At 39.0% G+C, this 16,157-nt stretch overlaps 1 pseudogene; it reads right to left on the bottom strand.

The window, feature by feature from the left end:
• Positions 1-9,877: 9,877 nt before the first annotated feature.
• On the bottom strand, positions 9,878-12,714 carry LOC121997657 (annotated as a pseudogene).
• Between the last annotated feature and the right edge of the window lie 3,443 nt (positions 12,715-16,157).

Below are 16,157 nucleotides of genomic sequence, written 5' to 3'. Positions count from 1 at the left end.
CTTGAAGGTTCCAAGCACCCCGAAACTCCTATATAAGGAGGGTCAAGGCTGAAGCTCCATTATCAACTGACAATCTGCTCTCTTGTGCTCCTACGACGCTACGAAGCTACTCCGACCACGCGCTGTTCTTTTGTTTTCTTCCTTTTTTCGGTATTTCTTTTCTATTAGCATTCCTATAATTTAGTTTGTAATCAAATACTCGAATTGCTTGATTTTCCATCGAAAGCACCCTTGCGTGAAGGTCTTGGAGTAGGAGTCGACAAAGGCTCCGAACCAAATAAAAAATGACTCTTGTTAGCATTGCTTTATTCTTTCTTTTTGCATTTACTTTTCCGCTGTGTACTCTTTCGACAAGTTTTTTTTAATCGATATTCACCCCCTCCCTCTATCGAACTCTACGATCCAACAGTCCCGGTGAGTGAAGTCGGGCCCTAGTGAGTGAAGCTAGGTGGTGGAACTCCCGGTGAGTGAAGCTGGGCCCTAGTGAGTGAAGCTAGGTGGAGGAAGTCCTGGTGAGTGAAGTCAGGCAATGGAAGTCCTAGTGAGTGAAACTAGGCAACCCTAGGGAGGTAACCCTAAGTTTACTGTACTATTTTTATCTACTATGCTAACTCAATGTTGCTAGGTTGACGGGATGATCGGGTAGCTGGCACGAAGTCCAGACGGGTCGACAGGCTGATCGGACGTCTAGCAGGTAAGTTAAGGTAAGTCACTGGCGGGGAGTGACTATGAGGACGTGTTCCCGGAAAGGGAACTTAGGCGCCAATCCAACTTAGAACCATTTCGGAACTCTAAGTTGAAATCTTGACTAGATTTCGGTCTCGGTGAGACAGAATCTAATTACCATTCTTTTTAAAGTTGTGATAACACTTTGTTTTGTAGGGTAGGTTTGCATTTTGCCTCGGACTAATGTTTTCGTGCAGGTTACTGGAAAACAGAGGTCCGGGCGCCCAGAATGCAAACTTTATACCCATCACGCGTCGCCACGTGGAGCTCTATGGTTGGCTAGGCTACGTCACACTCCAGGCGCCTGGAAGGGATCCGAGCGCTCGGAGCATCCTATATAAGAAGGGTGAGCCCTGGAGCAAAGAACAACTCACAACAAGATCTTCCAATGCTTGCTCTGCTATGATGTGCTCCTGCGATGCTGCGAAGCTACTTCGACAACGTGCTACCTTTTATTTCCTTTACTATTGTCGGTATTTATTTTCCAAAGTTCTTGTACCTTAAATTTTGTAATCACATTTTCGAACTGCTAGTGGATTGCCCAACGAAAGCACTCAACGAGTGTAGGCCTTGGAGTAGGAGTCGACGAAGGCTCCGAACCAAGTAAAATTAGTTGTGTTAGTATTGTTCTGTTCTCGTTTTTATCTTTCCGCTGCGTACTTGATTTTCTACGATAATTTTCTAAATCGCTACTCACCTCCCCCCTCTAGCAAATTACTCGATCCAACATAACCAACAATTAGGAGCACATACAGTACATCTAAACTTGTATGAATAAATATATGACTGACATATAGTAAGTATATAACAAGTCCTGACTAGCACAACAACATGCTATCATGAATGAGTCTTGTGGGTGGTCAGGGTGTATAAATAATCAGTGTCCATGGGAGAATGCTCTACCACAGATCGTCCTATGGGCAAACATGATGAGGTAGCTATTTAGATCCTCAACTACTGACTGTGAGAGAACGTTCTACCACGGATGGTCACCTGGGTAGTTAGGGTATGCAAACAATCACTTTCTATGTGAGAACGCTCTACCATGGATGGTCTCATGGATAGATAGGGTATATATGTGGCTATCTAGCTATGGACTACGGGCAAACATGCTACCACATATGGTCCCATGGATAGTCATATGCATCATGATTGATGATGACTCTCTCACATATAGGCATGAGCCTAAATAACAAATAAATGTCTAGTAGGATACTCGATATTCTGCACTACAATATGATGTTACTAATATAGAGGTAGAAAATAAACAATCATATCCAAAATATACAAGTCAACTAAACCTATCAAGAGAATACTAGTCATCTAGTTATAATATCTCAACTAACTCCATGGTATCATCATACATATAATAAAGTAACAGGATCTAAAGCAAGTAGTCCTAGATGGCTATCTAAAGAAAATAACCTAGTAGGATACTAGTATCACTTGGCTAGGGTAAAATATCTATCCAATATAAGTAGGTATAGTCTCGCTAACATATATGTAATCATATAAGTATACAATTATGCTATAGTATCACTAACATATGGTTACAAGCCTACGTGTATCAATATATGGTGTAGATACACTACGATAATACTCAAACAATACATGCATGAAACAAAGAAGACTGCATAGATATCAAAATTGACTAAAACAAGTGCATGCAAGTAAAGATCAACTCAAGAAATATATAGAGTGGAGTCAAGCTGATATCAATAACTCCTATGTACGAAATATATATAACAACATCATGCATTAAGGTCAACAGAACTATAGAGGTCAAAGTAAGAATTATCCACCTCAAATGTCATCTTCTCTAGATCGTTCCAACCGTCTTTAAATCCGTGAGATCACATCAATCTCGAATCTTAGCAATATAGAATACGAGGCAAAACTAAGAATCTATAATCAATGTATCATCCTATTCATTAATTAATCACTCTATTAATTAATTAATTGACTTTTTTTTAATTAATTCATAATATGTAACTCATTACTTAATTCACAACTAAATTAATCATACCTTAATTTAATCAAATCCAATCTTAATTAATTATATCAACCAATTCATCCATTAATCCTCAATTAACCATTAATTACTAAATCCATTAAAAACTTAATTAATCAATCGATTAATTAATTACCTCTTCGTAATTTATCCAAATCCTTTTGAACGTAGAGAATGCTCTGAGCTGGGAGGCCTCCATTGTTGTGAAGACAATCAATTTCTAATTTATCCTTTATTGCATTGCCAAGTTTTGAGTCAACCATAGCCAAGGTTTCACCATCACAATGGGCACATAAAAACTTCCTCAGGCCTTTGCCGGGCTTGCTCTCAATCAATAAGGTTGCAGCAGATATGCAACAAATAATGCATCTGAAGTGTTCTCAAATTTATTAAAAGCTTGCAGCTTCATAATCTTTCTACACTATAATAAATGACTTTTCACAACGCACAATTATGCTATCTGCAGTATATATTACACGTTGCACAACTCCAAACTGTTAAAAGTCATAACTATTGATGCAATTTGTATTAATAGTTTAACTCAGGTTTTAATGAATGATAAATAAGTTAAGTTAGGTCTTTTGTGATCTAATTACTTTACCAAGTGTGCAGGAGTTGACGAGTCTGAAGGACATGACACTAAGCTGAAATCCAGCTAGGTTCGCAGGACCCGATAGCTAGTGCGAAGTTCAGATAGGTCAAAGAGTTAATCTGATATCTGGTGAGAAGTCTGATTACCGCGGAACCTGACAACTGGAAGAAGTCCAGTTGGGTCTACGGACCAAACAATTGGCATGAAGACCTAATGGGTCAAGAGGCTAGTCAACCGACTATAAGTTGATAAGTGAATAAGTATATGTGATTTTTCACTTCGCATGGATCTTTTGGAGAGGATCTAATTTGTTTTCCACTGCGCTTTTCGCATGTTTAGCGCCCCAGATCCTTACAGTGGTATTAGAGCCACTTGCGAAGGCGTATATTAAGTTATAGTAAGACTTTATATGTGTTATAGAAATTGCATGAGATATTTACTATGATTTGCATGATTATGAGTTAGATTTCAGTCAATGGTCTCAGCCTAGAAATTGTTGTGAATAGCAAGATCTTGTCCAACATTGTTGTGAATAACAAGATTTCTGCCAATGATTTTAACAGGACCGCAATGGCATTGCGGTTCATAAGTCTTTGTTGAAATTATAGTAGATTTTATGTCATAAAGATATTGTGAATGTTATATGACATAGTGCATGGTTATGACCCTTAATTAACCTCAATATGATTGGATGTGTGTGTTGTAATTCATAATACTATCAGTATGTCATGCCTCTTCTTTTTCATTCTTGTTGTAAATTTAGACTACCATCGAATGTAACTCGAGCTTTCTTTAGATTTTGTAATGTACAAATTAGAGAAAGAACTAGTCTATTGGAGGATGGTGAAAAGGGAGAAGGACAACAACACACGGCGACCAAGGAAGCACTTGGAGAAGATGCTTTAACCTAGGTTGACCTTCCGATCTTCTCATTGGCTTGAGAATATCGTAGTTGATGGGGTCATAATCATGTCACGTTTAATTAGCATATATATTGATATATACCATGAATGTATGTGATGTATGTGTAGCTATCGTAATTAGATCCCTTTCATATGCCTACCAAAGTTTGGTACTCACTACTACCTTGATAATTTGTAGTCAAGTTTTGCCAAAACAAAGTGACTTGTTTTATCTTGGTAGAGTGCGACAGGACAATTGTGATGTCCGACTATTAGATTTTGGGTGTGACTTATTAAGTTACCTTAATTGGATTGAGAACTTAAAGACATATCTCATGCGATGTAATTCAAATTATACTAGTCTTAGGCGATTAGCCAAAGCTAACTCAAGATGAGTTATAATATGGATTTTATAAGATGGAAAAATGAACAAACAATCTTGTTCACCGAATGATACAAGAGTTACATAGAATGTAATTGTAACACCCATAGGATCCCTAGCAATTTTATGAATCATTTTCCCATGATTAAAATAGGCTTTATGTAGATTTTTTTTTTTCAAAAATAAAAAGAAATAGAACCAAAAAGAGGCATAATCAAGGTTTGAATCTTGGACCTCTTGTTAGATGGATGTATGTGATAACCAGTAGCCCCAGCAGGGGTGTGCTGTTAGGAAGAGAAGGAACATTGTAGTTAAAGGTAAGGAAAGACTCCCTTCACTTAGAAGGAAAAGTTGAGTTGCCTTCTTCCTCCCTAATGAAAAGATGAATTTGCTTTCTTCCTTCATTTAGCATAAATAAAAGAAAGGGAAAGAGAAATCCATTTTTTCTTCTCTCTTCTTCCTCCCTCCTTCTCTCCACCGAAAACCCAAGCACCCTTCTTCACCATTGCCGAAACCAAGCCAAAGGGATTTCTCCTAGGGAAACTTCACAAAAGCAAGGGTACTTTTATTAGAAAACTAAGTGAAAGGAAGTAAGTATTCCCTCACCTGCAGTACAAGTTGCCCTCGTATGTTTTAGGTTTTAAAAGTTGTTTGAAAATCTAGAGATTTACCTACAAGTTTCGGCCAAGATTAGATACAAGGTCTAGGGCAAAGTTTTGAAATGAAAACATGCTTGTTTATGCTCCTTCATGATATATGATCTCTTATATGTTGTTAGTTAAAGTTTTATGCTTCATGTGGTATTAAAAGTTTAGGAACCCTACCTACAAGTTTCGGCCAAGATTAGATACAAGGTCTAGGGCAAAGTTTTGAAATGCAAACATGCTTGTTTATGCTCCTTCATGATATATGATCTCTTATATGTTGTTAGTTAAAGTTTTATGCTTCATGTGGTATTAAAAGTTTAGGAACCCTACCTACAAGTTTCGTCCAAGATTAGATACAAGGTCTAGGGCAAAGTTTTGAAATGAAAACATGCTTGTTTATGCTCCTTCATGATGTGTGATCTCTTATATGTTGTTAGTTAAAGTTTTATGCTTCATGTGGTATTAAAAGTTTAGGAACCCTACCTACAAGTTTCGGACAAGATTAGATACAAGGTCTAGGGCAAAGTTTTTGAAATGAAAACATGCTTGTTTATGCTCCTTCATGATATATGATCTCTTATATGTTGTTAGTTAAAGTTATATGCTTCATGTGGTATTAAAAGTTTAGGAACCCTACCTTGAAGTTTCGGCCAAGAATAGATACAAGGTCTAGAGCAAAGTTTTGAAATGAAAACATGCTTGTTTATGCTCCTTCATGATATATGATCTCTTATATGTTGTTAGTTAAAGTTTTATGCTTCATGTGGTATTAAAAGTTTAGGAACCCTACCTTGAAGTTTCGGCCAAGATTAGATACAAGGTCTAGAGCAAAGTTTTGAAATGAAAACATGTTTGTTTATGTTTTTTCATGATATATGATCTCTTATATGTTGTTTGGTTAAGTTTTATGCTTCATGTGGTATTAAAGGTTTAGGAACCCTACCTTGAAGTTTCGGCCAAGATTGGATACAACGCCTAGAGCAAAGTTTTGAAATGAAAACATGCTTGTTTATGCTTCTTCATGATATATGATCTCTTATATGTTGATTAGTTTAAGTTATCATACTTCATGTTATATTAAAATTTAGGAATCTTACCTTTAGGTTTCGGCCAAGAATGGATAAAAGGTTTAGGAAAAGTTTTGAAACCTAACTATATTTGTTATGCTTCCTCATGATGTATGATCTTTTATATATGGTTGGTTTAAGTTTTCATGTTTAAGTTTTCATACTTAGGGTTTGTAGGAAGTGCAAAACCCCAACCATGCATGATAATGATTTTTCATGATATGATATGGATTTTTATGTCACCATGTTATATGTTAGGTGCACTTATGCCATCATGTATGTTTTCCTCTATGATAAGCTATATGTTATATGCACCCTATGCCATTATGTTTATGCAAGGCTTATGTATGAAAAAAAAAGCCTAAGAGATGCTTCCCTTAAGTTGGGATTAAGAGCACTCTTCATGATATGACAAGAACATGATATGTCATGATATGACAAGAACATGATATGCTATGATATCATAAGAACCATGACATGTTATTTTACTTTGTATGGCTTGTACCGGGGATGGACTCCTAAGTTGCCCCTAGGTCGATGGTCTATGAAACGGGCCTAGTAATAAGGGATGGGCTCCTAAGTTGCCCCTAGGTCGATGGTCAATGAAACGAGCTTAGTTCCTAGTAGATTCAAGATTAGCTACCTTGGATCTACTTAGGATGCACGCATTCATGTATGTATGTGGTACAAAGCCGGGCCCTCATGTTGAGATTATGTTCAAGTATTTATATGATATGTTTTCAAAGGACATCTTGCATATATTCATTTCATGACACATGTTTTCAAAAAGACATCTTGCATATACTTATTCATGACAAATGTTTTCTTATGTGTTAGTAAGATGTTTCTTGGAAAGAATATGTTTATGATGCTTTGACGATCACGCTACTACTTTATGTATGAGCTCTCACATGCTATGTTATGATTAATTACATGAGTATGACCCTACCTTATACTAGTATGCAAGTTGATATTATATGAGCATGTCACCACTTCATGATTAATGCATGATTTATGGTTTTGTGAGTAGGAAAGAATCTTACTAAGCCTATGTGCTTATAGTTTTATGTTTTCCTTGTACTGCAGAAAAGGGTAAAGTATGGCTACACTAAGAGGAGCAGCAGGAAGGGCAAAAGATGTGTGTGGCAGTGGCATGGTGGAATAGATCCACTGTGTCTCAAAACTTATATATATATATCTAAGTTGTGCATGTGAAACATGTTTTGACCTTATGCTTATGCTTTTGATAATAACTTGAGCTCGTATGGATAGTTATGCACTTATGTTCTTCTTGTTCATGTTAACAAGCTTATGATATCATGAATCATGTCTTAAATGGTTGATATTAAATCAAGTTATATGCATGAATACAAGGATGTTCACCTGTCATGTTGAAGGGATTAGCTTGTTAGCATGTTTAATATGTGATATGATTATATTGTTCACATACCATGGTTAGTTGATATGCATATGATCAAATTGATTCTTTAAAACTCGCTTCCGTTGCCATGATTTTCATATATATATATATATATATATATATATATGTATGTATGATTCAAGTAAGTAGCCCCGTCCCTCCCTTAGGGTAGTAGAAGGGGCGGGCGTTACAGTAATTGCTAATCGTTGCCTACCTAAGTTATACTAAGTCTTGGGCGATTAGCCAAAGTTAACTCAAGATAAAGTATAATATGAATCTTGTCCTACATGAATATCATCGCGATTGGATTTGGAGCTAGTAATGTGGGTAAAACCACATCCATCACTTAGCTCCTACCAAAGCTTTCAAATTTAGTGGGAGAATTATTTAATTAAAGTCTTAATTAAATAATCTAAATATGATACTTATTTCTATATTTTATTATTGTAGATCATCATGTTGTCTAATACGTCGAATACACTCTCACTGTGATCTATCCTTGATAAGGACAAGCTCAATGGAACTAACTTCCTAGACTGGTACCAAAACTTGAGAATAGTTCGCAAGCAAGAGAGAAAATTATACGTTCTAGAGCAGTTTATTCCTGAACCACCCTCACTACTACCACTAGACACTACAAGAAAAACCCTCATAGACATCGGTTTTCCACCGCTGTCTATTACATTTTCGACCGATGTCTATGAAGGCGATGTAAAAGATCTACCATTTTAGACATCGGGTTATAACCGGTGTAGTATCACTTAACGACATCGGGTGTAAAATCGATGTAATATTATATGTTAATAACACCAGTTTTGGCAGCGGTATACGACCGATGTAATATTAGTTAATGACACCGGTTTTACAGCGGTGGAAAACTGATGTAATATCAGTATTGTTTAATGACACAAATTCGATTTCCGAAATAGTGAAAAACCAATATTATCACCAAGCAAATCATAAAATTAAGTTAATATTATTAATTCACTAAGAAAATCACAAATAAAATGCACCGATGCATCTAAACACACCAAGTCAATATCCATATAACCAACACATAAATATTTTTCTTACAACATAAAAGATAATAGATATTGTGCACATCAAGTCAGTATCCACAAATTACACATAACTATTATTCTTACAACATCAAAAGATAATAGATAGTACACAAATATTCTTCTTACTGGTGTCAACATCATCCTTCTTGCTCTGTGCAGAGATTTAACTAAATCTTCCCCAGTAGTTTTATTTGTTAATAGACAATTCTCTTTATCTATTACTGGATGGACATCTCTGTTTGTTTGATGTCCTGAGGGTGACAACTGATTGATGATTCTTTGTAAAGAAGGTCTCCATCTTAAAGAAGTCACTGGAGGCTTTGGGAACTTTGCAATATCCTTCTTGATTACTAAAGCTGAAATAGTTATAATTTGGCTGGTCGGTTCTGTTTTGATATCTTGGTCTCCCTTGCCTGTTATATTGAATTGGGGGTGGCCTGGGAGTAATTACCCCATTTTCATACTGTCGCCTGAAATAGTTATACAAGTCAAACAAATATCTAGTGAACATACAACTAAAAGTAAATCTCTTCATTCAACATTGAACTATAGAAGTTGGGTCGATCATTCTCATCTAAAGCTGGCCTGGAAGTGGACCCTCGTAATGCACAACTATATATGGAGTTAAAGTAAATACACCTCCATATTCCTTATTCACAGGATCAATGTATGAATCGGGCAAAACAAAGAAAACACCAGGCAAACCTGAGCCAAAAAATTGTGTGACAAATATTTCATAATCAATTGGTAAAAGAAATTGAAAAATAGAAAGTCGATAAAGACTACCATGAAATTTTTCAGACATTTCCTCAGTCATTACGGCTTGAAATCCTTGATAAGTTGTGGTGCTTAACGCATACATCCTCTTCTTAGCTTCCTCCACACTAACCAATTGTCATTAATCAGGTTGCCTGTTTGTTCTTATCAAATAAACTAAAATGCGGAATTGACAAGAGAAACTTGGCAAAATAACAACACGTTTTAAGAATGGTGTAACAGAAGAGTAACATATGGGTAGTTTAATATGTTGCAAGCATAGTTTTACCATATGAAAATTGCATATTCAAGACTTACTTTTATGCTAAATCCTTGTATTTATCAACATCCAAGTTAGCAATGACAACATCATCTTCCAATTTGTATGCATTGGCTAACTTCTCATATATCTGCACCAAAAAAAAAAAATCAGGTTAGATCTAGTAATCTCATAATTAAAAACATGGCATATTTGACCTTAGGCTAATCTAGGTCTTAAGCCCTGTCTCAACAAAAATACTCACAGGAGCAAGATGCTTGCAGTGGCCACACCTGTTTGAAGATAAGAAACTTAGTCGTCTACAGTGGATAAGGAAAAGTATCTAATGCTACAAATGGAGAGAAAAAAAGGAACCTCGGCAAATACACTAACCATGGTGCATAGAATTCAACAAGAACATCTTTATTTACATCAAGAACAATCTGATAAAATGTCTGGAGTCAATACTACTACATTAGAAAGGATAGTTGCTAGTTTCACATTTGTTCCTACAACAATAAGCCCACAAATAAAAGGTAAAAAATTAATTCAGGTGAAAGAATAATATTTGACCATATCTAAAATTGTCATTTCAAGAATTTTTAGTAAATATAATTTGCAATGTACCACCTTCAGTATTCACAAACTCAGTAAGTGCTTCTGCAGTTCATGGACCTTCATATCTGCATGGTTGTTCATATTTATTATGCATCATATGTAAAGAAGACTGTTCTGCGAAAGATTAAAGAAAAACATAAAACCAAAATGATGTATCTAATTCCAGGATAGGATCATACTCACTTTTTTGGTTCCAAGGACCCTTTTTTGGTTCCAATCACTACATGGCAGTATAGCACACTAGTAGTGTGCTACATTTAGACTCAAAATGATCAGAAAAGATAAAACCAAAAAAGGAATCTGAGCATGTCCTATTCAGTAAAAGAGATGATGTTTCTTGGCCTGATTTAGAATGATGCTAACCTTCCCAATCAAAACAGATTTAGCCTTTTTAAAGCTCGATCCAAGCTTTTCATATTCAGGGGCAAGCTTCTTGTAGTGTCCACACCTGCGACAAAATGGTATTAGAAGGGCTAAAATTGTGCAATTAAAATACACACACATGGAGATCCTTTGCTTTAAACTGGATACTTAATGGAGTCTACATTCATCTTCTATAGTCTTGGCAAACAAGCAGTTATGAGAATCGACCATATACAGTGCATTTCAAGTGGATCTTCTAAAGAGAAATACAAGTCGCGGTTTCAATTTCCACACAAGAAGAAACAATGGTGAAGAGCAAATAAGAATTTCAACATCAAAGGCACAGAAGTAGGTTTCGATTTCTGAACTATAAGCTAAGATAAATAGGAGACAATTTCATTTTCTATCTTTCTCCATTTGAATTTTCCATCAAACGCGAACTCTGCGTCCCCAAATCCATCACGAAAACTACAAGAACCACTGAAAATCAACAACCACAAACCAGACTATTTAGATCGTCAAGGATCTGACAGAAAGATTCTTTCGGGTGAAGGTTGCCAAAAACTTCGGCAGATCATCCAATTAAAAAAGAAAAAAAAAAGGAATACCATGGAGCGTAGAACTCGACAAGGGCGGCATGATCCTGGCCAACCTCCTTCTCAAAATTGGCCTCGGTGAGGATGACCTCCTCCAACTCCTCCCTTTGGGGTGAGAACAAGAATCTACCTGTAGCAAAATACCCTCCATTCAGATAGTTTCAATGATCTACCAAGAAATAGTCAATAAGTATCACTGCAAAGTAAAAGCTCCATGAGATTGATTCTCAAATAGCCAATGTGAGCTTGTTTAATCAAACTGTTGATAAGTTAGTAAACTTTAGTTGCTTAGTAAATTAAAGGAGCGAAAATGCAAACGGAAATGGCAGATTTTAGGGAAGAAAATAGATTTCTAACCATCAACACAATAAAAGGGTAGATTTTAGGGAAGTAATCCCTTTTCTCTAAAAACAAAACATCGACAGAAAAATAAAAAATCAAAGCAAAAGCAACTCGTTTTGAGGGGGAGAAATCCCCTCTTTTTTTCCTGCCTACAAGAAATACTGTGCAGAAATCATAAATCGCTTCCACAAAACCCTTATTTTTTCTCTTACGGAGAGCAACATTTGTACAAGAATATAAGGGAAAGTAGATCGTAACCAGGAGCGGAGGAGGAGGAAGAAAGGAGGTCGACCAGGATCGTTAACTAACCTTTAAACATAAAGCATTTATTTGCAAGTTTCATTGTAAAATACCGAAAATAGGCAAATATTGATAAGGAAATTTTCTGGAATTTTTGAAAATTTTTCGGGAATTTTTCGGAGCTCGTATGGACGAGTTAACGGGGATAAGATTTGGGTTCCGGGAAAGCCTGTTTAGGCTACCCATTTAAGTGAGGAAAAGTTGAATTTCTTAATTCCTTTTATTTATTTATTTTTCCTTCATTTTTCGCCGTTTCCTCAGTTTCTTCTCCCCGACGCCGCCCGCGCCCTCTCCTTGCCCTAACCGGCCGCGCCCCTTCTTCTCCTTTTATTCTGCTTCATTTCCTCTCTTCTCCTCTCACGCCGAAGCCTTTTTCCCTTTGCCCCTTTCCAGCGCCGCCGACCCGAGTAGCACCGCCGTATACCGTGCACTAGCCGCCGGCGACGTACGGAGCAGCGCCTATAGCCGGTGCCCTAGCCTCAGCCCGCGACACCCGACTCCAACGACACCACTTCCTTGCCTCTGCCGCCGTCGAACGGAGAGTGCCGGTCACCCTTTCCTCTGCCCTCGAGCCCGAGCACTGCCGACGCAGAAGTTCATCTGTGCCCTAGTACTGACGCCGTCGACGGATTGCCACAAAAGCTTGCCGGAAGAAAAGATCAGCACCACCATTTAGTCTCTGCCCTAGCGCCGGTTGCCACTACTTTTGTGCCAGCTGACGCCACTGCCCTAGTGCTCTCTGCCTTGGTCAAATCCACGGTGAGGTGTAGCTTGGTTGGAAATTCTGTATGTTTAAGAATGTGGATTAATTACTGTTTTGGTTTGTTCGTTTTGTTCCAGCAGCAATTTATCTTTGCTGGCTGTAAACAATCCTAATTGGGCAACAACTTTGTGACTTCTAGTAGCGGTTGAATTGAGGTAAGGTTTATGGTTTCGATCTTTGTGTTAGATTATTGCTAGTTGTGTTAGCAATAATTATTGATTTAGGTTTAGAAGTTGTATAACGGTGTAGTTGGGGTTAATGAAACTAACCCTAACTGGTCAGTGGATTAGAAATTAGTTTAGCTATTTGTTTATAATTAAATTAGCTAAACTATGCAATTTAACACAGGACTTTGACGCGAGATGAGTATCTCGGAGTCAGATTGGACCTTTCTATTTTCGGAGGCGGGTACTTTTGACTTATTGTCTTTGATATGCTTAGTAATTAAATTAACATGTTGCATTAATTGTGTTTCTTATTTGTTTCGGTTAATCACTGCCCAATACATGTTACCTATTTGATTGGTTGTTTGTTTGCATCTCGTATTGATCTCGTACCTAATTTTTCTTGCTCATGGGTAGTGATATAACCATGTTTCACATGTTCAGGACCTAGGTTTGATACCTTATTGATCAGTATATCTTGATATGATTATTTCACTATGGTGCTCATTGTATATGTCCAGAGGTTGGTTTAGTATATTACCATGCTTAGTGACATGCACCATTTGCATGATCATATGCTGTGCGATAGATTGTTCCATTATTATTGAGCACATTGCCAGTTTCATCACTGTTCGGTGCTCTGTTGTGACGCTCATGGGTAGCGTGACACAGCGTAGTAGCACGTCAGTTTGGCTCTTCCGGTGCTCCGTTGGTCCGCTCATGGGTAGTGTGACGCAGCGTGTAGCACGTTAGAGATCCCTCCCCGTCATAGCGTACCGGGGGATGAGAGCATTGCGCTCCCCCATTTATGATTTGGGGTAGGAGTACGTGTGTACTCCGACAGCATCCCGTCCACTCGGTCACTCATCAGGGGTAGTGATGCATGTTAGGATCGATGATCGCGGCTAGAGAGGGGGGGTGTGAATAGCCGACCCCAAATTCTCGCGTTTCTTTCTACAAACTAGGGTTAGTGCAGCGGAAATAAGAACAAGAAACGAAGACAAGAAATCAAACCTCAATACGCGTCGATGTAACGAGGTTCGGAGATAAACTCCTACTCCTCGGCGTGTCCGTAAGGTGGACGAAGCCTATCAATCCGTCGGTGGATGAGTCCCCGGAAAACCGGCTAATAAGAACTCCTTCTGGGTGGAGAAACCTCACCACAATATCTCTTGCAACAGCAAGAATGAAGTACAGAAATACAACAAGAGATACAGACAATATGAATGTAAAACACCTTGCTTGCCTTCGACTGGTTTCCGTTGACGAAGCAGCAACTTCACGGAAGAACAGCAGCAGCTGACCAGCCGGGGAAGCTCACACGAAGCTTCAGAAACAAAGAGCTCAGCAAAGCTCAAGAGCACACCAGCAGCTCAGTAGAAAGAAGAGGAAGAAGAAGTACAGAACAGTAGCTCCTCAATCCCTTTTATAACCTGCGAAGAAGACACAGAAGAAACTAGCCGTTGCTACGCAACGGCTAGGACGTGGACCGATCAGGCTGAAGCCTGATCGGTCTGGGCCTTGCCTGATCGGTCGTGGGGACCGATCAGGCCCTGTGCTGATCGGTCCCCAGACCGATCAGAAAGCTTCACAGGGAGTTGCCCAACTCTCTGTGTGGAATCTGATCGGTCCCTGGACCGATCCCACCTCAGGTGGTAGCGTCCCTGATCGGTCCCGGGGACCGATCAGGCTCCATGCTGATCGGTCCCCAGACCGATCAGTAAGCCCACAGCCTTCTATTTGTTATCTGATTGGTCACCAGACCGATCAGATACACAAACGTATCACTGGATCGGTCTGCAGACCGATCCAGAGCTTGGTTTTTGCCCAAACCAAGTCCCAAGTCTCCCAAACCAACATCCGGTCAACCTTGACCTGTTGGTACATCATGCTTAGCATCCGGTCACTCCCTTGACCTGCTAAGACTCTTCATCAAGTGTCCGGTCAATCCCTTTGACCCACTTGGACTTTTCTCTTCGTGTCAAGTATCTGGTCACTCCCTTGACCTACTTGACCTTCTCAACACCAGATGTCCGATCATCCTTGATCCATCTGGATTTTCCCTTGCCCGGCTTCACTCACCAGGACTTTCCAATTGCCTGGCTTCACTCACCAGGACTTTCCCACTACCTGGCTTCACTCACCAGGACTTTCACCTAGCTTCACTCACTAGGGTTTTCACAACTGCCTGGCTTCATTCACCAGGACTTTCCCACTGCCTGGCTTCACTCACCAGGACTTATCCGCCTGCCTGGCTTTACTCACTAGGACTTTCCATATCCGGTCCAGAGAACGAGCTCCCGAGCTCTCTCTGACCACAGTCCAGAGAACGAGCTACCGAGCCCTCTCCGACTTCCACTTGCCAAGTTCCCATACTTGGACTTCTCCGTGCCAAGTCTCCATACTTGGACTTTCTTCCGTGCCAAGCTCCCTGCTTGGACTTTTCCGAGTCAGGTCAACTCACCTCGGGTCAACCAGGTCAACCTTGACCACGAGTTGCACCCACAATCTCCCAAGCTTGTATCCTTGTCAAACATCAAGATACAACTTTTCTGTTCACGTCATAACTCGTCAAATATCAAAACATATCTCGAGTCAAGTCAACTCGAGTCTGGTCAACCAGGTCAACCTTGACCTAAGGTTGCACCAACAATCTCCCCCTTTTTGATGTTTGACAAAACCCATAAACAAGTTAGGTTAACCCGATAACCTAACTTAGGTTTTCCAAAACATTCTCCCCCCTTGGAACATCTCTCCCCCTTTTTGACACACATCAAAAAGAGGGAATCAAGGTCAAGAGTTTCTTCCCAATGAAAGTCTCATACCTTTCATTGAAACCCTTAATTTCCCCCTTGATACTAAACTCAACACTCAACTTAGTGACAATCTCATATCACTAATCCTCAAAATTTTTAAGGAGTAAAAACTCCCCCTAAAAGTCAATTCCCCCTTGACAATTAGTTAAGACTCCCCCTAAAGGTCAACTCCCCCTTGACCATTGCACCAACAATGTCTTGGAGAGTTTCAAACCTTTAGAAACCCGAAACTCAACTCCCACAGCTGAAATTTCAGACCACAGCCGAAATTCAGCAAATTCAGCACGCCTGATCGGTCACCGGACCGATCAGAACCCCTCTGGATCGGTAGGACCCCTCTGGATCGGTCCAGTGACCGATCCAGCCTTGGAC

This window comes from Zingiber officinale, chromosome 1A, assembly GCF_018446385.1.
Source record: "Zingiber officinale cultivar Zhangliang chromosome 1A, Zo_v1.1, whole genome shotgun sequence".
NCBI classification, from domain to species: domain Eukaryota; kingdom Viridiplantae; phylum Streptophyta; class Magnoliopsida; order Zingiberales; family Zingiberaceae; genus Zingiber; species Zingiber officinale.
The sequence above is the reverse complement of the archived record's forward strand: the minus strand, read 5'-3'. Positions and strand labels throughout refer to the sequence as shown.